Below are 8,863 nucleotides of genomic sequence, written 5' to 3'. Positions count from 1 at the left end.
AGGGTCCACAACCTTGATATACCATATTTTTACGCTATTTGAGAACGAACTGCAGCCATTTTGTCTTTCAATTTTGGGCCGATTTTCACGAAATTCGAACTCGGCCACCCTTAGGGTGTAACGGTGATATAATAATACGTTTTTTTTAAATCGGATAAACATTTTGACCACTATAGGGTCCACAAGCTAAAAACGCGATTTTTTGTACAATCAGGGGCCATAATTCAGGAAGTTACGGTTCGATATGCGCGAATATCGTAAGGAAACGAGATCTTTGGGTTATAAACTTACATTTCAAATTTCAAGAAAATCAGATAAAAAATTGTGACCTCTATAGGGTCCACAACCTTGATATACCATATTTTTACGCAAGTTGAGAACGAATGGCGGTCATTTTATCTGTCAATTTTGGGCCGATTTTTACGAAATTCGAACCCAGCCATCCTTAGGGTGTAACAGTGATATAATAATACGGTTTTTTCAATCGGATAAAAATTACGACCTCTATAGGGTCCACAAGCTAAAAATGTGATTTTTCGTACAATCAGGGGCCATAATTCAGGAAGTTACGGTCCGATATGCGCGAATATCGAAAGGAACCGAGATCTTTGCGTTATAAACTAACATTTCAAGTTTCGACAAAATCGGATAAAAATTGTGACCTCTATAGGGTCCACAGGCTAAAAACGTGATTTTTCGTACAAACAGGGGCCATAATCCATGAAGTTTCGATCCGATACATGCCAATATCGAAAGCAGCCGAGATCTTTTGGCGATAAACCTACATTTCAAGTTTCGTCAAAATCGGACAAGAATTGTGACCTGTAGAGTGTCCACAAACAAATTGTGGACGGACGGACGGACGTCCGGACGGACAGGGGCGACGACAATATACGTCCACATGAAAATGTGGGCGTATAAAAAAAACAAATACATATATTAACTAAATAAATAAATACATTTTTATAGTATATATATTTATAACAGTTTATAAACATTATTATTATTATTATTATTGTTCGATTTATATAGCGCTTCATTACACATGAGTGTTTCTAAGCGCATTCACAACAAAACAGTTCAAAAACATTTTTGAAATAAGTAGGATTTTAAGTTAGTCTTAAAGTTTTGGATGGAAGAGGACTCTCTAAGAGTTTTTGGAAGATCATTCCACATTTTTGCTGCTTTGACGGAGAAAGCATATTCACCAGAACGCTTATTATATTTGGGGATCCTCAATATGCTACGATCACTTGAAGAACGAAGGTTGGATCGCTGGGGAGTATAGAAATCAAAGAGTTCTTTTAAATAACTGGGTGCGGTGTCAGAATAAATTGATTTAAACACATTCACAAGAGCTTTAAATTGAACCCTCGCTCGAACTGGAAGCCAATGGAGTTTCTGTAACTTAGCTGATATATGATCAAATTTTCGTGTTTTAGTTATAAGACGTGCAGCATTGTTTTGCGCTATTTGTAGTCTGTTTAAAGCTGTTTCTGGTGCTCCTAATAGAAGAGAATTTGCATAATCCATGTGCGATGTTACTAATGCTCTAACAACACTCTGGCACGCATCAGTATTCAGATTAGAGCGTATTCTCGAAATAGCTCTCATTTGATGATGCATTTTTCGTATGATACTATTGATTTGGGGAACTGGGGACATAAATTCATCAGTAACATAGCCGAGATTTTTAGCCTGCTTCTTGGGAGATATAGAGCAATCACCGATCTGAATGGAATCCGCTTTAAACAATTTACTGGATTGTGATTTTGATGATATGATAAGAAATTCAGATTTGTCATCGTTAAGTTTTAGCTTATTTCTGGTCATCCATCCTCGAATGTCATTAAGACAAGACTCAAGTCTACTGATAGAATCCTTGGAAGCAAGATAGTTGTTGTGTTGAAAATAGTCATATATTTGGGTGTCATCAGCAAAGCCGTGGTTTTGTACCCCATGTCTTCTTATGATTTGACCAATCGGAAGAATGTATAGAAGAAAAAGTAGGGGTCCCAATACAGATCCTTGTGGAACACCTATCCTAACAGCACAGGGTTGAGACACATACCTGTTTATTTGCACCTTTTGTGTTCTATCTTGAAGATATGACTTTATCCATGACAGTGCGGCACCACAGATCCCAACCGAACATTCCAGCCTTTGAAATAAAATACTATGATCTATAGTATCAAAAGCAGCACTGAGGTCCAAAAGTACTAGGTGTACGGCTAGATTCCAATCCAGTGCCAGGTCAATATCGTTTTTAATTTTAAGTAGAGCCGTCTCTGTACTGTGACCTCGTTTGTAAGCTGATTGAAGTGATTCGTGTAAACCGTTTTCAGACAGATAATTTGAAATTTGAGAAGCAATAACTCTTTCAATAACCTTGCCGATGAATGGTAAGTTGGAAACAGGTCGATAATTCTTACACAGCTGAGGATCAAGGTTTGGTTTCTTCAACAAAGGTGAGATCAGAGCTGACTTTAAGCAAACAGGAACAGTACTAGTGGTTATAGAATCATTAACAATGCCAGTAATGATTGGAAGCAGAACCTCCAATACTTTCTCCTCTTTCAGAAGCCAGGTTGGGAGAGGATCAGAATTACATGTAGCAGATTTACTCTTAAGTATAATCTTCTTGACCTGTTCTTCAGAAACAGTGGTAAATAAATTTAGATTGCACTCTAACGACGGAAGTGGTTCATCAACCTCCGAATCGGAGTCGACCACACTATCTAGTCCTTTCCTAATATCAGATACTTTAGTTTGGAAAAAAGAACAAAACCTCTCGGCAAGCCCAAGTTCATCAGTTGATGATGGAAGCTGTCGGGTTGTATCGGATGTAAGTGACTGAACAATTTTAAATAAATCACGTGGCTGTGAAGATGATAATTTATTATTATAGTAACTATTCTTGGCAGATCTGATCATAGATATGACCTTTGCAGACTGTGCTCTGTATATCTGGTTATGAACCTCTAACTTGGTTTTACGCCACACTCTTTCGGTTTTTCTACGAATTTTGCGCTCACTATGAATTGCATCATCGTACCAAGGACAATGGCGATTGGATTTTAGCTTCCAAGTTTACAGTGGCGCATGACAGTCCAATACACTGATAATGCAGGTATCATAATCCTCAACAGATTTAGTTGGATCTCCAATCAGTGTACTATTGAAACATTCTGACAGATCGCTAGAAAAGTCCGCTAGATTTATGTTTCTAAGTTTTCGCGATGTTACTTGTAAGTTAGTTTCAGCGTCTGGCTTTCGACTGATTATTCCATAAACAGGATGGTGGTCAGAAATAATATCGGGCAATACATCCACGGAGTCAATCAGGTGGTCATCATTCCTGGTGATAATTAAATCAAGAATGTGCCCCTTTACATGTGTAGCTTGATTCACATGCTGAACCAGATTATACGAATAAAGTAAGTCATTGAATTGGGCAACAATAGGATCACTGGGTTTATTAACTAAATAAATAAATACATTTTTATAGTATATATATCTATAACAATTTATAAACATGACAATTCACAGTCCAACAAAATTCATAACTGCATTGAGGTATTCAATTGGGGTCTTGGCACCTGTTATTAATAAATTCTTCTCTTCTGCGATTCTCTCATCAAGACGGCGGTACTTTCTTCTTTTGGGAGCAAGTCTGCCCCCAGATTCTAATTGTCTGGTGGTTAGTTCTACATCTTCTTGTTCAGTCTTAATTAAGTCAAGGAACTTGTATATTTTTGGATGGCCCGGACCAAGCTTCTTTAGTTTACAGTGCCAGCCTTCCAAATGATTTGTTGTTTTTGGCCCCACAGTGGCGAAATGGTTCCAGATTTCTCTGTCACCATCGATCCACTGCTCTGTAAAATAGTCGGCAAACTGGATGATTCGGGGATCGTCCGATTTGGATTCTTCTATGGCATAAAACCAGGCATCTTCTATGTCACGTGGTCGAACCAGGGCACAGGCACGCTTGATGAAGTGGGTGACAGATGGGTCAGTTCTAAACAAAGTCTGGAGGCCGTTCTTCTGTGCATTTCGCCACACTGCCTGGCGGAAATAGAAAAGGCAGCCTTTCAAGTCACAAGCAAATGAAGTACGGGCGGCATTTTGGGCGGCAACTTCGAAGTCGGTGACGATTGTTGTGGGGGCAAGGACGATGTTGTTCTCTGCAGCCTTCTCTTTGATGGTGTCGAAGAAAGTAAGGTATGTGGACTGCTTCTTGTCAGGGAGTAGGCCGTAGACTAGGGGACACATCTTATCGTTAATAAAGGCATGGATAAAAAGGCATAGAGCTGATAAAACAGGCTAGGGCTGGTGTGGAAGGTGCCATCACAGAAGTAGGTATAAGCTCTTGACAGGTGGTACAGGTTGTCTGGTGTAGCAAAAATTAGCATCTTCTCTTGCTGGGCCAGGAGGAACGGTTGTTAGGAAGATGTCAATTTGTAGGCTGGTGGGAGGTTGATTTCTGACGGTCTTACGGAAGAGGTGGGACGTCCTTGGCACGGGACCGGTATAGACTGGCTTTTAAGCTGTATAGTGTAGGGACTGTTGCCGCCATATCATGTCCTTCGCGGTGGTTGAAGGCTGAAACAATAAAAAGGGAATATATTAAAATCTAATATAATATTATAATTGTGTTACTAGATTCTCAATGAAAGGATAACTAAATAATGAAAGTACACTTCACTTAACCTTTTACATAAGCTTTTTCAGATCCAATAATTCCGTGATTGTAAATGAAAAATCTATGAACCTTCATAATAAATATTGTTTCAAAAAAAAGATTATAATTTTACCTCGAAGCTCTTCTTTGTACAACGAAGGTATAGCTCTGCAGTCAGCTCTGACTCTGGCCTTCATCTTCTCTACAGCCTCTAGGACTGCTATCTTGTTCTCCTCTGAAGGGTGATAATGTTGAGGAAGAGGGGATGCTAGAATACCATCGCGAATAGTAGCCCTAGCTGTACAGTACTTTTTGCAACATTCCCAGTATATGGTAGTATTACCTCTAGACTTAACTCTGAATTTAAAACCATCTAGACTAAATTCTGACCACCTTTAGTATTAGCAATGTATTTAAAGTTTTTTTTTTTTTTTTTTTTTTATTATAATATACAAATTGTTGAATATACAATAATTACAAATATATAATAAGTTTTAATATATAATAAGTACAAGTATATAATAAATATAAATATATAATATATTACATTAAAATTTGTGCAGTCCGGTTTTATTCGGCAGACTATACTAGGTGTCAGTCGTATGTATCTCTGAGAGACTGGATGATGTCGATGAATACTGTAACCGGATGTTTTTATTTCACTGGTGAACAGGTAACGGTTTTCTTATTGTGTTATCTATATTAATGTCTTTATTATTCTGATAAGAGTTGATTAGTATATTGTTTTGTTCATAGATTCTTTCATTCTACATGTCCTGTGTCTTATTTATAATTATTGTAGGTTAGAAATAGCATGTGACTTCGATCGTGGTCAATGGGTGACTGGGTCAGTGTTACACTACTAGGGCAGTTGGGGGTTATCTGTGTTTGTTGTTAGATTATACATAGCTATAGTGGCATTTAAATCTTTGAGAAATTGTTGCGTCAAATCTGTGTTTATTTTGTTGTTTATGCTATTCTTTGGTTTGATTTTACATTTATATTCCCACAATGTTTTCAGGTAATACAGTATTCCACAAATTAAAATTGGTGATGTTACATCATGGAACAGTAGTGTGTATTTATTAAATTCAAAATGATTATTTGTGGAGAATTCTTTTAGGTAGGTTTGGACGTTTTGTTTATAGAGTTTTATTGTCTCACATTGTAGGAAGATATGTGTAAATGTTTCCTCATGTTTCATGCATAGGCTGCATTTATTGTTACTACATAGATTTCTCTCGTATAATATTTGTTTTGTAGGCAGTGTTTGATGTGTTACGAAAATGACGAGGTCAAAATCGAAGAGGGTATAAGGCATACTAGCAAGTTGTTGCCATATTTTAAAGAAGTCTATTGTTGGATATTTGTACATAATACTTGGTTTATTAAAGTCTAATTTGTTTATTTCATTGTAGATATGTTTTAATTTTGTGGTGTCTGAAAGATTTATTTTATCGCGGTAGTGAAGGTAAGTAGTTTTTATGTTTTTATAAATTTGTGGTGTATTTACTGTATGTGATAGTTTGTTGGATGCTAACCATGGCAATATTCCTTTAAGTGTATACCCAAACCAATATGCAAACAGATTAATCCATGGGTTTATGTTATTTTTCATGATTATAATTCGTTGGAGTGCCATTGCCCTTATTTTATTTTCTATGTTAGGCACATTTAGACCACCCTTTTTGAATGGTTGGTGTAGTGACATTCTTTTGATAGTTTCTGGTGTGTCTTGGTAGATAAATCTAAATATTTCCTTATTTATAGATTTTATAATGTGTTTTGGTGGCGTGATAATTCGGCATGTGTACCAGAGTTTACTGAGTATGTAAGTATTTAATACTAAAAGTATTTGTATTTTATCCATTTATCTATTAATTTGCTTAGTTTTGCCAGTATGGGTAGCCAGTTTTTTTCAACATTGTTGTGACCAAACCATATTCCTAGGAGTTTTATTTGTGTTTTTATATTTATTTGTGGAATATCGTTTCTATGTATAGTAATATTATTTATTTTTATTATTTCAGTTTTTGATGGATTTAGTTCTGATCCAGAGGCAGAGCCAAAAGATTCTATGTCTTCTATAAGGTAGGTATATGATGTACTGTTTGTTATAATTGATGATAGATCATCTGCATGTTGAAATAGTTTTATTTCTTCAGAAGTGTTTGGGATATGGATTCCTTTTATGCAATTGTTCTGATTTATTTGTACCGCAACAGGATTTATGGCAAGACAGTATATTAACATTGATAGACAACACCCCTGCCTTATTCCTCTTGTTACATTAATCTCCCTTGTAAATGAGCCATTTACCTGCACCCTACTGACAATGTTTGTATAGATTATTGTAATCCATCTTACAATGAACTCTGGGAAGTTGTATTTTTGTAATAGCTTTATAATGTAGTTATGTTCTATCATGTCAAAGGCTTTCATTTGATCAAAACTCAGTAGTAATCCTGGTATATTTTTTTCTTCCATGTATGTAATAATACTGTGAATTGACATTAGGTTATTTAGTATAGATTTTCCTTCCCCAGCCCCCGTTTGCAGTGGAGATATTATGCTATTTAACATTGGTGTTAATCTATTGGCCAAAATTTTTGTTAATATTTTGTAGTCCTGACATAATAGACTTATAGGTCTGTAGTTTTTCAAATAGTTTGAGTTGCCTTTTCCTTTATAACTGATATTAATTATTGCCTCTTTCATTGTAGGTGTGAGTTCACCCTTCAGATAAATGTTGTTCAACACCTCTACAAAGTCATCACCTATTATGTTCCAGAAAGTTAGATAAAAGGATTTTGATAGGCCATCTATGCCTGGAGACTTGTTATTTTTAAATTGTTTTAGGGCACTTAGCGCTTCTTCATTTGTTATCAAATGTGATATTTGTTCTCTATCTTCAAGTGTAATTTTTGATAGGTTATTTTTGTTTAAATATGTATCTATTGTATAGGGATTTATGTTTTGAGATGTATATAGATTTGTATAATATTCATGTATGGTTTTTAGTATATCTTGTTTAGTTGTATGTATCTCCCCATGATTATTTTGAAGTTGTGTTATCTTTTTATTACATGCATTCTTTTCTTCGGCTAATTTGAAAATATCAATATTTGAGTTGTCAGTAATATTTATATCTAATTTTGACCGAATAATATATCCTTCATTTTTATAGTCTTCAATGTGGGTGATGTCATTTTTAATTTTGTTAATTTTATTTTGATCTGGCTTCTGGGTTTGTTCTTCATCTTCTAGACAGCTGTAGAGAAGTTTTAATTTTGATTGTTTGATTTTTGATATGGCTATACAGAAGGTTTTTGTGATTAATTGAATTTCTTGTTTCCCTTTGTCCCACCATTCATTACTGTGTCTGAAATTCGTTTTCTCCTTTTGCCAGAATTCCCAAAATTTTGTTATGGCTGATTTATAATTGTTGTTTGTGAGTACTGAATTGTTAAATTTCCAAAATCCTCTTCCCCATCTATAGCTGTCTAGATTGATTTTCAAAGATAAAGTTTTGTGATCTGATTTTGTATTTGGATGGTGATTTAAATGTGTAACACTAGTTAGTAGGTTATTAGATATGTATGCTCTGTCAATTCGACTAGCACTACCTCTTGTATTGGACCATGTATATAATATCTTGTCTGGAAATTTATTCCTGAAAACATCTGATATTTCTATTATTTTTGTGATATTGATAAGTAAGTCAATAACTATCTGGGAGTAGTAGGTATCATTTTTGGAATCAATCTTATTTTCTGTTACATTGAAATCACCAATTAAAATGTAGTATTCTTTCTCATTATAGATATTTATTATATGATTGTGTAAACTTTGAAAGAAATTTTGTTTTTCTTTAGTTGAACCAGGAGGGCCATATATATTCATTACATTGGTTGTTTTATCGTTAATGTATAATGATATATGTTGGTACCTTCCTTGTAGTAAGTTTGGATATGTATGTTCTTTAAATTCAATGTCATTTCGGATAAGCATGCTTGTTCCCAGATAGTTATTATCAATAGTATTTGATATAATTTTATAGTTACCATCTTGATATATCTTGGATTCATTTATAATTTTAGTATTTGACACTGTTTCTTGTAAACAGAGTATCTCTGGGTAGCTGAATTTATCTGTTAAGATGTTTATTTTTTCATCAAAGCC

The sequence above is a fragment of the Patella vulgata genome, chromosome 4, assembly GCF_932274485.2.
Source record: "Patella vulgata chromosome 4, xgPatVulg1.2, whole genome shotgun sequence".
In the NCBI taxonomy this organism is placed as follows: domain Eukaryota; kingdom Metazoa; phylum Mollusca; class Gastropoda; family Patellidae; genus Patella; species Patella vulgata.
The sequence above is the reverse complement of the archived record's forward strand: the minus strand, read 5'-3'. Positions refer to the sequence as shown.